Genomic DNA, 17,368 nt, shown 5'->3' with positions numbered 1-17,368 from the left:
TTCCCTTATAAAGACCTTTTAGAAAATAACAATTAACACCTATTAATTGCCTACATCCCTTAAAGAATTCCTTTCTACTAGCATCAAAGAACATGAAGAATCTCATGAAATGAAGATTTACCCCAACCCTTAACCAATCCTTATCTATTGATATGGTGAAACCAAAATTAGAAGCAAGTATGGCATGCACATACTTGAACAATTTGCTATAGTTTTCTTTACGATTTTCTCTAACAGCTCTAAGGCCTTGTTTTTTTTTTTTTTTTACCCTATGCAACCACTGATTGTAGCAAGTCATCTGGTATCTTTTGAATAGTTCTAATGTAATTACATCAATTGACAGATGAGTATTAACTCTGAAGAGATGAAGAAAGGTGGTAGTTATCCAGGTTGATATTGCTTCATAATTCTCATTGTTTCTTGCAAAAGAATCACCGAACAATATGTCTTGATTTAAAAATGCCTCTTATTCTAGTTTGTACCAACATGTATCCTCTAAGTACAACCTCTAGCAGCACAATTAAGTGTCAGTCTTGATTTTTCATTCTTCACTCTATCTAACTTGAAGGCTTTTTTTTTTATTGCATACACCTTGACAACCTTCTTGATTTCATCAACATCCTTCAACAACTGAATAGGTTTAAGCAGAATCTTTTCACTATTAACTGCAAACTTAAACCACCAAAGTTTGTCTAATATCCGTAACAAGCATCTTGAGATCCTTATCATCAGTGTCATTTAAATCCTTACTATTATCATCGCCAAACTAGTAGTCATCCAAACCATTATCAACCTCATGAACATCAAACTGATTAAAATCTTTTTCACTGTCAACATAATGCAAATCCTTTTTGTTTTCTTTTTCTGCAAGTTCATCCACGTAGACATTTTCATCATTAACTGCTGGCAGCCTTTCAAATAAATCTTCTATAACAACAGTTGATGCTGACAACTCATTAGTTTGAATTTCATCATTTAAATTAGAGAGAGTAAACTTATTCTCCTCTTTAAACAGTTGATGCTGACCAATCCATTTCTACTTTGGGCTTTAGTGGAACGACAAACTATTTAGGTAGACTTTCACCTATGTCATTTCTATCTCTAGGTAAAGATGAGTTGTCTTTGTCTTTTATCAAGTCATCTAACTCAGTCTTGATGATGAACATGGCCCAATTATACTTCTTATTTCTTAGCTTGTTGAATTCATCTTGCAAATGACAGTAACTCTTCATATTAATAATATATGCTCTCCAGGTGACATGACATCAAATATCACTTCAATGACATGATTAATTGGTTGATTAAAGCACAAATCTTTGATATCCTCTTGTAACTTCTTCAAGCTATACTACTTTGGTATCATTAATGCAACAAAAAGCATGTTATCTACAAGAACAATATGTATGTCCATATAAGAATAACTATAATTACAAAAAACACTACTAGAAAAATGGTCTTTTGTGACACTTGTCTTATGACACTTTATTAGAAAGTATCAATAATTACAAGTATTTGGGGCATTTTCTGTGTTTAACAGATAAATATTATAAATTGGTAATACTATGGTGTCAATAAATTAAATATCACATATTCGTGACACTAAAGTATTAGTAGTTAAAAAAATAAAGTTTTAATTTTGTATCTACTAATAATCGAACCGAAGACCCCTAAGCCATAACCTTTTGATTTTAACTACTATACCACTCGGCCACAAATTGCATTTTTGAACTTATAAATTAATAAATAAATAAATATTAAAACTTAAAATAAATTACCTAGAAACCATTGATACTATGTTGTTTTTCATGTATGGTCTGTGTGAGATCTAAAACCTAAAAATTTTTTTAAGTCAAAAATCTATCTCACGGCTGCCGAAGCTGTCTTCCTTCTCTCTCATTCCCTCTCTCTCACTCTCTTTCTCTCTCTAACAATGATCTACCTTGAAAGCCGCCTTCGTTAACACCTTGAAAGCCGTCGTCCTTAAGCTAAAATATCCTTGAAAAGAACCCAGAAAGTGCTGTGAAGAATTTGGGGAAAGCTAAGGTTTGAAAGTCTGAATTAGTGTTGTGGTAACTCTTTGTCTCATTCTCTATTCTCATTGTTTAAGTATTTATCTGTTAATTGGTTGATGTTTATTGAGTGCGAATGAGAGCTTGCACTTGTTTGGAAATCTAGCCATCTAGGGTTTTTGTTGCTTATAAATAAAATGTAGCTGTATTATAGGTGGAATTCAATTTATTAAGTGAAAGAATGATTACAATCGGCGATTATGGATTTAGGTTGACTGCAATTTGTTAATTAAAAGAATAATGGCAATCGACAATCATGGGTTTAGTATATATTATATATTTCGTTTAATGGTGTGTATGAAAACCCAAAACCTAAAATTTTCTTAAGTAAAAATCTCAGTTCTTCCTCACGACCTATAAGCCCATCACTCTCTCTCTCTTTCTCTCTCTCCTCTTTCTAGCTAAAAACCCAAAACATATTGTGAAACCGCAATATCAATCATTCAAAGCTCATTAGTTTGCTAGTTATTGCGAAAAGCAAGGTTATTGTTTGCTTTTATGTCTAATTTTACTTTAAACATGGGGATTGATGATATTCGAGTTGTTGGACACTTGATTTTGAGGTGAAAGCTTGATTAATAGTTTACGAAATTATGCTGAAAATTTGAAGATTGATAGACTGTTGTTGTGAACTTGGTGTAAGAAAAATAAATACAGTGAGATAACAATTTAATGCAGTAGCTAATTCAAACAACAACTGGAAATCACGAATGAACAACTAAAAAACCGCAAGGAAAAGAAAACCGAAACAGAAAAATAAATCTGAGGCCTGCACAGGACAATTTCCTTAAAACAGATTTACCACCTATTGTAGTGTTTTAGGTTTTCTGGTATATGTTTCCCAGGATACAACGGGTATGAACTATCTGTCAAGCACAGACTGACAATTCCGACGAACTAAACAGTGTACAAGCTCGATCAAGAACAGAACAACGAAAAAAGGAAAGAAATTTTGGATTGCTCTTGTATGCTGGTTGTGTTGGTTGTTCTTGTGTGTGAAAACAGAAGAAGAATCTGCCTTTTTATACACGTGGGGATGTAAGAGCAACATAGTATTGAATTTTCGAATTCAATACAAGCTATTTCATTATTATAACAACCAATTGAATTGTTTAAATTCAATTCAGTCAATTGAATTCAAAATTGAATTGTATAACAACTCAAAAATGATTGCGAAGCTGTTACAAATCCTTTGAATTCAAAAACGTGAAAACTGTTACAAAAAAAATTAAAAAAAGTGCCATGCAAGCTTGATGATTTTGGGTTGATATTCGCGTACGCACATGAGTTCAACCAAATCTGTCATGGATTCGTACCCACCCTACGAACGCGCGTGTGGAGAGAGCCTCTATCTTTAAAATTCTTGTTCATACATGGTTAAGTGTTTATATATAAACACTAATCCCTTGGCTTCTTTTTCCCATGTGGGATAAGCCTCATTTCCTTTCAAATTTCCAACTTCTATGGTACACTTTGAGAGACAATTTCTCATTCACCCATGCACCATTTTGAGTAAATAAATATACACTTTCGAAGTATTCACAGAGTAGAACCCGAACTTCACAAGATTTCTCACTTTCGCTAAGTGAGACCCACTCAAAAAGTGCTCTTAAAATAACATGTTTATATGATATTTTTTCAACACTTGGTAGTTTCCGAACTTGACTAAGTGACTTTCAATTGATTTGAAAGTTTGATTAAACTAAGTTTAAATGAGAACATTTTAGTTCTGGAAATTTTGGAATGAATTGAGTTTATATTTGATTTTGAATGGATTTCTCAATATGGTTGGTTGTTGTCCAATTTTATTAGAGATTAAATATGTTCCACGTTTGATATTGCAAACGTATAGTCTAACAAAGTTAGAATAAACTGAAATTCGGATAAACTATACTTCTATTTGCATACTTCAAATATGGAAAATTTTATTTTGATTGATCTTGTAATTTATTTTTAATGATTTTTCAAACTCTGCTGCCTCTGCAGTAACGTCTTTTGACAGAAAAGTTCATTAATCTTTGATCCTATCAAACACCAGCCTAATGATATCGAAATAATCTCAAATTTTAATATGTTGTTGACTTATATGTCCACTTAAAATCTAGAAAGTATCATTCTGAATTTTAAATTTAATAAATATTTAAACACCTACTGCTACTTTTACAGTTTCATATGCAATTTTGACTTATATAGTTTTATCATGTGAGAAGCAAATGTAGAGTTATCCAAATGACTTGGAAATTTTATTTGTGATGCATTGACATGTCTGATTATGTTTTGTAAGTTTCATAGCATTCCAATTAGTATTGAATTAAAGAAAATCTTAAATTCAAGCTGTCAATGTTTCCTATTAAATCTGATTAGTGATAAATCTACTTAACTTGCAATAGTTTTCAAGGAAAAAAATGTGTCAACACTGTGAATTGCAATGGGAGAAGAAAGTACCAAAGGCATAAATCATTTTTCATTATATTTGGGACTATTCTTAAAGGTTAGTATTTTCCTTTTTTCCTTTTTTTTCTTTTTTATTTAAGGTAATCATATTCATTTTAATTTTCATTACAATCAATTTGCCGTTGTTAGACAACTCGCACCAACCAATCCAACAACAAATGAAGATAACATTTTTGAAATGCATTCAGTTTTTGACAATAGCAAAAAGAAAAAGGAAAAATGATACTAATTTAGGCTTTAGGAAATTTGCATCATTATTCTTGCACTGCAGCTGCCTCTATCTCAGTGCTCTCAGAGAAGTAATCTTGCTTGATTTTGCGTGATAGTTGATACAAGCCCGTCCTAGCCATTGCAATATTGACATTAAAAAGGTTCCAATTTTTCATGTTGTAGCTTTGAAAAGTCTGCAATGTTTGCCATGCTGATGCCCCATTTGAATGTTGGAGCCCAAAAATGAATGGTTTTAGCCGGGTGGTTCTAGAAAGCTAGGAGCTTGTTAGCTATTCTTTTTAATTTAACTAATTTAACTTAAATATTAGCCCGATTATTAATTTCTATGGTTTGCGATTGATTTGAGTTTGACATTCTTGTTTTGTGTTGGTTTGAGTTTGACATCCTAATTTAAGACTTTGAAGGCTTCCAAGAAATGATTTTGGATGATGAGCATATGAGTAATAGTTTGAAAATTAATTTACTGTATCAAATATCTACTTAGTGTAGCATATTAATTTTAAGATCTACGGATTATTCCATGAATATTTTAGTAAATGGTTATGTTATATATGCATGTCTTAATATATAATAATTATATTTTAAAGTTTTTTCCCCCTTTCTAGGTTTAGGAAAAATGTTTAAAGTGATCTTGGGTGATGATGTCAATCAAGTTAAAGCAACATTACTTGTGAGTGGAAATGTATAATGATTATATTTTTATTCTACTTTTTTTTTTCTCTTAAAGTTTTATAATTAGGCAAAACTAATGAATACTTAATTACAATTTAGGGTGATATTCTTTAAATGGTTCACATGAATATATTTAAGTAGGATAATAAATCTCATACTCACTTTATAAATGCTTAACTAAGTTTGCAAATATTATTTTTTTTAGTAGTAATGATTTTGGATCGAACTCTCAAATTATTGAAATATTTTTGTCCAAACTTCATTATGCCTAATATAAATATGGAGATTCATAATTATTTTATGCTCAGTTTAAGGAAACTGTAGTTTGAGGACTTATTTTTTGCCTTATTAAATAAGCTTTTAGAATTAATAAATTGAGGAAATACATGGTGATTTATTTATAATAGAGCATTTGTGATAACTTTTAACTATGAACAAAAATCATTTGGTAAATGTAGGTAGAGTAACATGCTTGTGCTGAAAGTAGATATTACATTGAAAACTTCTTGTCTGCTATAGTTTGCTATATATATAACCTTTACCAAAAGAGAATAATTAAGATTATTTATAAATGCTTATGAGTATTTTTTTCTTTTGAACAAAATACCTTTATGTTTGTTAATTGTTGTTTCTTTAATGGTTGGATATTGAAAGCCATTTTTTTTCTTTTCCATGTATTCATATGCAGATTTGATCAATGTGTTTGAAGTGTTTATTCCTCAACTTCACTTGTATCCTAACCCATACAGTCTATTGAATGGAGAAGTTGTTGGCGTGATAACGCAATTATACTACTCATATTCAAAGAGTGAAAGGCAATCATCCTTTTCAATTTAGTTTCTAGATTTATTAAATTTAGCCACAAGTAGTAGGCATTTGATTTGATGGTAGAATTTTTTATGTATTTAATTTGGATTATTTAGTTATGAGAGTAGAATATCTCATATATTCGTTATTGAAGTTTGAAATTTGTAATATATACTAATAATATTTAAATGTGAAATGAAAAATTTTGTGATATAAATCAATTTCTTTTGTTATTTTGTGGTGCCTTTTAATTTTACCAATAAATCAACAGGCAATGATCCAATTCAATTTTTTATTTTTTTCAAATAAATTAACTAATGATACCATGGTAACAGTAATCATAGACACTAATAAAATATCAATAACTATTAACACTATGGTGTCATAATATCGGTGATATTGCAGTAATAGTAATCATTAACACCACATACAAGTGTCACTATTTTTCTGACTGTCAGATTACTAACACAATTAACAAGTGTTACTGAAAGTAGTTACTGACACTATTTTAATGTCAATAGAGACGATTTTTCTAGTAGTGAAAGCATCTCTTTAGAATTAAAATCTTAGAAAAAATTCACATAAGTGAAATAAAACATAAGTATCTTGGTTCCTTATGCTTTAATTATTGCTTACAGTTTATAAGCCATCTCAATTTTATATATTTCTTCAAGTACTTTAATGTACATGCTTTGCTATTTTTAATAAGATCACAACATACCACATGTGATACTACATAACTTATATTCCACACAATACTAAAACTCAACAATCCCTTAACATCTTATGCAGTAACAAAATATTCAAAACAATATTACATGTATTCATAAATCAATATATTTAATCTATGAATCATAAACCCTAACTATTGTATTATTGAATAATTGTTAGAGTTTGTACAATTTATTATATTTATATTAGCTAAAGTTAACAGTCTAACTAACCTATATAATAGAAGCATGTACCTATACTATTTCTAGGTCAGCTTACATATACTATTCATACATACACAACATTCATAACTTAAGCTAAGCAAAATGATTAACAAGTAACAACCTATAAGAAGTTTTTTTTAGCTGGAAATTTGGTAAATTCCTTTATTTTTATAAGCTATTGGTATTTGAACAACAAAACATCATCTTTACACTCACAATATCTAACCACACCTCTATGGTGTTACTTGTGCTTGCTTGTTTGAAAATTAACTTATTTTGTAATATAAACGGTTTTGTACATGTAATTTCCGTAAATATCGATCAACCCAAAGGAAGGGCATATTTAATAGAATTGCATGTGCACCTATGGTAATAAACACGTAATGATTATTCAGTTTTACATGTAAACAATAAATCGACCCAAAGGAAGATTCATTATTTGACATGTTCTTATTATTAATGTTTAATTCCTACACCAAGGTATTATTTACAAGTTTATATTTTGTCCAAAGATAGAATATTAATGGAGTGTCCGATGTCTTAAGATGGGGTTGACCTTTATTTGAATTTATTTTTGTCTTAAAATTTAATTGAGCTTATTTTTTAGTTATTTGTTCTTTATTCATTTATGTCTACTGTTAATATTACTGCCAACATCAATTCTATTCCTATGTTAAATGACTCTAACTTCAAATCATGGCATGAGAACCTCTCAAATAATCTCGCAGTCATGGATATTGACCTTGCATTAATGGTTGATTCTCCCCTACTGCTTATGGATGAAAGTACCCCTAATAATAAAAGGGAAATAGAAAGATGGGAGAGATCAAATTGCATGTGTGTCATGATCATGAAAAATGCCATTCTGGAAGCATTTAGGGGCTCAATGACTGAAAAAACATCTACGATTAAGGAATTCCTTGTATAGTTTGAATAGTGGCTCGTCAAGAACAAAAAGGATGAAATTGATATGCTCTTGACGAGCCTAGTTTTAATGAAGTATACAAGTAAAGACAATATCACGGAGTTCATTATAGAGATGTCTCATCTAGTTTCTAAATTAAGAGCACTTAAACTTGAACTCTCTAAGGACTTGCTAGTGCATTTGGTTTTAATATCCTTACCAACATAGTTTAACCAGTTTAAGGTGTGAGCTATAATTGTCAGAAAAAGACTTGGACTTTGAATAAGCTCATATCACACTGTGTTCATGAAAAAAATAGGCTAAAAAAAGATAAGACAAAAAGTGCACACCTACCCTCTACCTCTATGGGCAAGAACAAGGGCGAGAAAAGGAAGAATGATAAGGAAGCTACAAATATAGTACCTTAAAAGAAACAATAAAAAAAACCAAGTGATCTAGAAAGTACTACTTGTTTATTTTATGGGGCTCAAAGGGCATAAGAAGAAACACTGCACTAATTATCATGTCTGGCATGCTAAGAACTGTATACTTCTTAATTCAGTTTGTTATGAGGTTAATTTAAATTTGGTACCTAGACACACGTGATAGATAGATTTTAGTGCAACCACTCACATCAGCATATCTATGCAGGGTTGTCTGAGTTTTCGAGAACCTAGTAACGGTGAAATATACATCTATGTGGCCGATGGCAAGATAGTTGAAGTATAAGCAATTGGAAAATTTAGATTATTGTTAAAGACTGAATTTTATTTGGATCTTGATGAAGCGTTTTTTGTTCCGTCTTTTAGTCGAAATTTGATTTCTATTTTATTTTGGACAAATTTGGTTTTCTTGTTCATTAGGGAATTGAAAATTTAATTTATTTCATGATTCAAAACTAGTTGGTTTCAGTTTTTTGTCAGGCGATGATAATCTTTATATGCTTGATACAATTGCTTCATTTAATGAATCCCTACAATTAAGTACACGAGTTTTAAAGAGAAAATTAACTAATGAAAATTCGGCTGCGTTATGGCATAGAAGATTGGGTCATATCTCCAGATGGAGAATAGAGAGACTTGTGTCAGAAGAAATTCTTAACCCCTTAGATTTTCACATATTTTGATATATGTGTTAACTGTATCAAGGGGAAATAGCCACTGAAAGGAGATTAGAAGCCAAAAAGACTTTGGATGTCTTAGAACTCATACATATGAATATTTGTGGGCCATTTCCTATAGTTGCCTGGAATGATCAACAATACGTTTTGACATTCATGGATATTTTGTTATATATGGCTACATATATCTCCTCCATGAAAAATCACAATCCTTGAATATGTTCAAAAATTTTGAAGATGAAGTTGAGAACTAACTCGGCAAAAAAATCAAAAGTGTCAGATCTGACTATGGTGGCAAATACTGTCAGATATGGTAGTCTAGGTGAGCAACGTCTAGGACCATTTGCTAAATTCTTGAGGAATTTGATATCGTCCAACAGTACACTATGTCTGGTTCGCCCACTATGAATGATATTGTTAAAAGATGAAATAGGACGCTTAAGGACATGGTAAGAAGTACGATTTGTCAATCTGCCTTACCAGAATCACTTTGGGGAGAAGCGCTTGATACTACAGAATATATCCTGAATAGGGTTCTAATTAAAACGAATACCAAAAGCCCTTAAGAGCTTTGGAAAGGCAAGAAGACTAGTTTAAAGCACTTGTATGTTTAGGGATGTCTAGCTAAGACAAGGCCTCATAGGCCTAATGAAAAGAAACTGGACTTAAAGATTGTAAGTTACTATTTTATTGGACACTCAGAATGATCTAGGGAGTAGAAGTTTTATGATCCCACGACTAAGTCGATTTTCATATCAGAAAATGCTCAGCTATTTGAGGATATCGAGTTTCCGGGGGGGGGGGGGGGGTATGGCTAAAGACTTTGTCTTTAAACAAGAATTTATTGATATTTCCATAGCTGTTATTGGCATTGATCGGGGTCTCATTCCTGACTTTGTTCAATACAAGAAGTTGTTCTAGAAAAACAAACTCTACCACTTCAAGAACCTATGTCATTAAGGAGATCCATTAGAGAAATGAGAAGTGCAGTGCTAGATGACTACATTGTATTTCTCCAAGAATATGAGGTAGACATCAACATGATAAAAGATGATCCGATCAATTTTCATCAAATCATGGAAAGTTCAAACTCTCAGAAGTTTATCGATGCCATGAATGAATAAGGAGATGAAGTTCATAAAGGAAAATGACGTATGGGATCTTGTCCCATTACCAGAAGGTGCAAAAGCTATTGGTTGTAAATAGATATTTAAAACTAAGAAGGATTCGAAAGGCAATGTAGAGAGGTACAAGGCGCGTCTTGTCGCAAAGGGTATTACACAGAAAAAATGCATCGACTATAAAGAGACTTTCTCTCTTGTTTCTTCAAAAGACTCTTTCAGGATTATAATGGCATTGATGGTGCATTTCCAACTTGAGTTACATCAGATGGATGCAAAAACGATGTTTCTCAATGGTGACATTGATGAGTCGATTTATATAGTGCAACCAGAAAACTTTGTGTCCGGAAACTTAAAGAATATTGTCTATAACTTTAAGAGATCCATCTATGGGCTCAAGTAAGCATCTCGACAATGGCATTTCAAGTTTCATCAAGTGATCATCTCATTCAGTTTTGAGATGAATTTGGTCGATGATTGCATATGCCATAATTTCTGTGGGAGCTAGTATATTTTTCTAGTTTTATATGTCCATGACATTTTGCTTACTAGTAGCGATGTAGGCATATTGACGAAACCAAAAGATTTTTTGCTAAGAATTTTAAGATGAAAGATCTTGGGGACGCCTCATTTATATTAGGCATACATATACACTGGGATCGCTCATTATCACGAAAGAGCTATATCGAAACAATTTTTAAGAGATATGGCATGCAAGATTGCAAACCAAGTGATATCCCTATTGCTAAGGGAGACAAGTTTAGTCCTAGTCAGTGGCCTAAGAATGATTTTGAGGAAAAAGAAATAGAGAAGGTTCCTTATACGTCAGCAGTAGGAAGTCTGATGTATGCTCAGGTTTGAATGCGACCAAATATTGTATACATTATTGGGATGTTATGCAGATATTTAAGTAATACATGAGTAGCCATTGGAAAGCAACCAAACGAATCTTATGGTTCTTACAGAGAATGAAAAACTATATGCTCGCATATCAAAGGTTGGATCAGCTTAAGATCATTGGGTATATTGACTCCAACTTTGCTAGATACCAAGATAATATGAAATCCACTACACTAGAAAATGCCAAGCAAAATAGTCAAATTTTAATGCTTTTATCATTCAAAAACAGCAGCTATAAGCCATTACAAAAATTTCAACATCATTGCACTAGCAATCCCAAGCCATTTTTAAACACCAGCAACCCTAATTCAAAGACCAGCAACCCCATTTCAAAAAGTAAGAAAATGACAAGCCAAACACTATAAATTTAACACTTTATCATTCAAAAACAACAACTATAAGCCACTACAAACACTATCATTCATTCAAATATAAAATGTCATTCATAATATCCACATCTTCTCAATCTTCATTCAAAACCAAACATACTTTCAGCTTTCATACATACAAATTCAAACAAAATAATGAGCTCCAGTAGTAACTCAAGTGTTAATTCTAGGGGGTTGAGCTAAGAAACGTGCAGAAGTTACTGGCTACCCTAAATATTGTAACTGTGGAGTGCAAGCATGTGCGATGGTATTCACTATGTTGAAAAATCCTAATAGTTTGAATATGCATGCTTAAAAAGTGTAATTTTATGCAATATATGGCAAAAGAAGACTTAAAAATGCATAACACCACATCTAGCCATGGCATGAACTTAAACGAAGATGCAATAAAGATGAATAAAAGGCTATAATGTATTGAAGTGAACCTAAAATTGGATTCAGTTTTTATTTGTAGTTTTGTGGTAGGCTTATTTATGAGAAAGTAATGTAATAGACACATAATAATCAATTATTGTAATTTACAATGTAACGAAATCAAAAGTAATCAAAAGTACTTTCATTAAACTTTTCTGAATAGTATGTGCTTTGAAAATACGACATAATATCATTGGTGATAAATAACAGGTTATAGCTTATCACAACACTAATAGTTTGTGAATTCAAAAAACATAATAACAACCTAATGCCCTAATAACAATTTGTGCATTCTAAATACATAACTGAAATACAAGTGTGCAACCCAAGAGGGGGGGTGAATTGGATTTTTAAAAATTATCCTAGTCAAACCACACAACAATTCAATCTAATGCCTTAATCAATTCAAAAACAATAAATTCAATGAAACACAATATTAAAAGAGTAAGGGAAGAAAAAACGAACACAAGGATTTTTACGTGGTTCGGCTATCCCCGCCTACGTCCACGCCTCCAAGCTCACCCGCTTGAGGATTTAACTATCCAAGCCTTTCCAAGGCTTCAACGATTACAATTGACTTCGAGGTGTCAATAAACCTTTACAACAAGAGATTATATCTACAATCTCTTTACCCCAAGTGTTTCCCACACTAGTACTCTCACAATTTGATGAGAAATGATAAATACAACAATGAATCTCTCTTTAAGAGTGGATATACAAATTGAAGAACAAAGATGATTTAAAGAATGATGATTCACGAAGTTGAAGCTCAATATATGTTGTGTGCACTTGTTCTTGCTTGTTGGAGATTGTTGGAGAGCTTCAAAATGAGTTGGATTTGAGTTCTTATAGCTTGAGTTCGAAAACTAGCCGTTACTCACATTCTGGGCTATCTGGTTTGCCATTTTATGGAATCCGGTAAGCCGAATTTTTGTTACCGTTAAGGCAAAATTCAAAATTTTGCCTATCCGGTTTGCCGGATTTGGAATCCGATAAGCCGGATTCGAATTGGAAACATTCTGCCCGTAACCGGCTTGCCGGTTATCAGTATCCGGTAAGCCGGATGATACAGTACCTGGACAGTGCACTATTTTCTAAAATTACAGTTTGACCCCAAAACTTTACAAAACTTCACTATAGCCCAAAACGTTATGAAATTTTACAAATAAGTCCAATTTCAGAATTTCTAAGTAATGCTTTGTTAATCCCAAAACTTTCTGAAATTATGTTATAGCCAAAAATACTATGACACTTTTCAAATAAATCCTTTACCAAAATTTCAAGCAATACTTGTTTATTTCAAAATTTTCAAAATTCTTTCAATTAAACTATAAACTTTGAAAAACAATCAATTTCATAAAATCATTTTTCCATTAAACATGAAACCTTTATAATGTAAAAATAATGATTTTATTTAAAAAGAATATTAAATAATTTGGGCTTAAAAGATTAATCATTCTTAATCTTGTTTGTTATCATCAAAATCAATATCATGGAAACATATATGTTAACAATCTCCCCCTTTTTGATGATGACAAACATTTCATGTATTTTAACAATCATTTTTCTTAAAAATCATTTTTTCATTAAATATAAAACATTTATAATGTGAAAATAATGATTTATTTAAAATATATAAAAAATAATTTGATCTTAAAAGATTAATCATTCTTAATCTTGTTTGTTATCATCAAAATCAATATTATGAAAACATATATGTTAACAATAACAGCACCCTAATACACTAAGAATAGTTTGTGTATTCCAGATACATAATATCCTAATGCTAACATTTTGTTAACCATCTATGATCTATGAAGCTTGTGAGCCTTGAGTTGGATTTGTAGAAAGTTTATCAGCTTCATATCGTCATGGACAAAACAATTTTAACTTTATTATCTAAGACAAGCATCAGTTATTTCTAACATCAAATATCAATATGACACGGTACCTCGTCTACCTTTAGTTGTCGTTCTTCTACTACCTCATTTTCTTTTATTACCCCCTTGGCCTTTATACCACCTCCTTTTCTATTATTAGTAAATCTCTCTTCTAGACCACTTATAGCCTATTTAAATTGAAATATGTAAATATAAAAGAAATATCAATAAATACAACAAAATAAAAGTTATTACATATTCAAATTAGCATTACTATTGTCTTTGTCCTCTTAGAAGTATTTGCTACATTAGAACTTTCTTCTGGTCCACCAACACCCTGTTTAAAATTACATATAAAAAAAATTAACAATTAAGGTCAATACACTCAAAAGTATTTAAACTATAGGTTCAGCAGAAGTACATCTGATTCTGCACTCTTATTTCTCTTACTATCGATGGCCTTAATGGGTATTGTTGACATTGTGATTCATCCCACTATAAAAGAAGGAACATACATGAAATGATTTTTTTTTTTTCCATTGGCTCAGTAGCTACCCTCTTCCTTGACTTCTTTGGTCTTCCAATCTTCTTAGTAATCTCAGAAGGAGAAAGTTTTGCCCTATCAAAAGGGTCCCATGTAACTTTATTAGGAATTGACTTAAACATCGCTGCATAAGTGTTTGAATACGCTTATTTTATGAAGTATTTTGGTAGGTCATCTTGCATCGTGTATTGCAGCCATAATATGAGTGTATGAGATTCCAGCTCCTAATAACAACAATCATAGGACCTGCTTATCAGATCAACAATGAACCTCCTTGCTGAACAATGACTATTGTCTTTAACTTGAAAGAAATTGAATAATAATTAAAAGAAGCACATACAGGGAAAATTGTTTATAATGAAAATGAATCAGATTTATACCTGAACGTGAAAATCCCCAACAGCGATTGCATTCATCTTGCTTCTTGCTTCAGGAGCATCATCTAATTCCTTTTTCACTCTAAGTGGAATGTTGGTCCAAGAATGTGTCTTTTCTCTTCTCTCTGTGAAAATGTCATAAACATGCATCAGATCTCTTTGAGCATGGTTAGGTAAGGCTTATCTTTGTGGAGTAAGATCCAACTATTGAAGCACTTTGAAGTGTTGTTACTTATATGATCTATTTTACAATTCTTGTGATGCTCATGTCTCTTCAAGCATGGTCATCTAAATTTTCTTTTTTGAGCTTTTCCATTGCAGTTGTGTAATCATACTTATTAGTGCTATCAACAGCCCTCTAATGATTATAATTTATATACAAATTTTACCCTTAATTATATATTTGCTAGTTATTTTTATTTCTTATTTTTAACTAATTGAATTATTTTATTGAATAGGGGATTAATTGGAGATTATGGATTAAAAAAAAGACATAAAGGAACTCAATTTTGGAGGCATTAATTGATTGATTTTAAGAGCAATTAGGCAAATATGCATGTGAATTCAAGACAAATTCATTCATCCATGCACATGAAGACAAAGAAGATTTATGGCAATCACGTGAGAAGCAATTGTATGGCCTTAAAAAAAGAGTGAAAATTCCAAGTGAAGCACATGCAAGACCGAGCAAATAAAAAGGCCAAGCCTTTTGGCTTTAGGATTTAAGAGGTGGGGCCCATTTTAAAGACTATATAAAAGCAAGCTTTTGGCTTTTGGAGAGGGGGGAAGTAGCCGCCAAACGCAGAAAGCAATCGGCAGGGAGAAGAAAAAAAGAGCAGACGGCTTCCATGGTTGATTTTATTTCTTTTGTTGCTCCCTATCCAAGTATGTCTAGTTAATTTTCTGATACTGAGGTTAAGGATGAAATCCTATTCAATGAAATAATTATCTATTTATTTATTTAATTCCCTATATATATTCTTTGATGATTATGGTCTTTAATTCACATGATTAATTGGATGTTATTAAAATCTTTTCATCAATTCTGTCATGCATTATTGATTGTTAGGATTAATATTCAATTAAATCTATGCTTGGATCTATAAAGTTTATACATGATTATATTTAATTATATGTCTTTCATTAAATTGTTTACATAGAGTACTTAGGAAAACTTTGACTCTTTGTTATTCAATATGTTTACATGTGATGCTTAGATATTATACTAATAAGCAGAAAAAGAACCTACACTAGATTAATTTTAATTAGGCTTAACTATTATATTCATGAGATGACATAAATTGATTTTGAGTTGTCACTCTAAAATTAGGGATTAATTAATAATTAGGTAATTACTAGTTGAATAGTGGTGGATTCCGAAACCTTGGTAATTTTTATCTTATCGAATTCTCCTTTGTTTTAATTATTTTCTTAGTTTAATTAGTTTAATTTCTTTTAAAATTCAATTTGCTCAACTAGGTTAGGATTAATATTAATTTTAGATTTAAATTATATTTTTTTAATTTATAACAATCCATGTGGGTTCGACCTCGTTATCACTATTCTATCTTTAGATTCGTGCGCTTGCAAGTATATTAAAAATTTTCACAACACCCTTCAAAAAAAATTCTCAAATTAATACGAGGATGTTATTTATAAAAGTTAGCATATATATGTCTAGCACATGGCCTATAATATACAATAGGCCATGTGATCTCAATCACCCCGTAAAAAACCCTTTTTTCTGATCAATGCAAAATGTAATATGATTTGATCTATTATCAAAATATAAATGCAAAATTTTTAAAAACCATGTCTTGGTTTCACTTTATCTCACACACTACAAATGTTAATGGGACTATTCAATTATTAACATTTATCTCCACAACAGTTAATAAAACTCCATCATATTTTGATTTCAAATGACATCCATCCAACCTAATATATGGCCTACAATTATTATTAAGTGCATTTCCTTGAGCTGAAAATGTCAAAAAATAGCATTTTATCATCCCTAGTTACTGCATCACAAAGCACTTAATAAATTACACTAGGATCATATTTGTGAATCACTGTAGCATATTGAAACAGATCTTAATAGCCCCTTGCATGATCTCTATAAATGTCGATTTTTGCCCTCTCTCTAGCCCTATATAGTTTCAAATTCCCTATCCTTACACAAAAGTCTCTTGCATAGACTCACAACGAACAGAAATCTTCACCTGAGGAGGCACAACAAATTTGCTCTTTATTTTCTCTGTTATCCATCTAATGGTCATATTCACTCACTTTCTAGTTTGTCTGCAATCATGCTTCTTCTATAACTCTTTGATTACTAATACACACTTCCCATCACATACCATGGACAATCATTAATCTTGCATTTGCTATAAAATCTCTTAGGCTCATTGTACACCTTTGTAATTTCAAAGCCTTTATCCTCCATCGTTTCATGTAACGCATATCTAAAGTTGTCAACATACATCCCTTTACCTCAGCCTATACTTACCATTAGGCCCTAAATTATATACATGCTTTTCAGTATATTCCT

Source organism: Citrus sinensis, chromosome 6 (assembly GCF_022201045.2).
Source record: "Citrus sinensis cultivar Valencia sweet orange chromosome 6, DVS_A1.0, whole genome shotgun sequence".
Classification (NCBI taxonomy): domain Eukaryota; kingdom Viridiplantae; phylum Streptophyta; class Magnoliopsida; order Sapindales; family Rutaceae; genus Citrus; species Citrus sinensis.
This window is presented reverse-complemented; position numbering follows the sequence as displayed.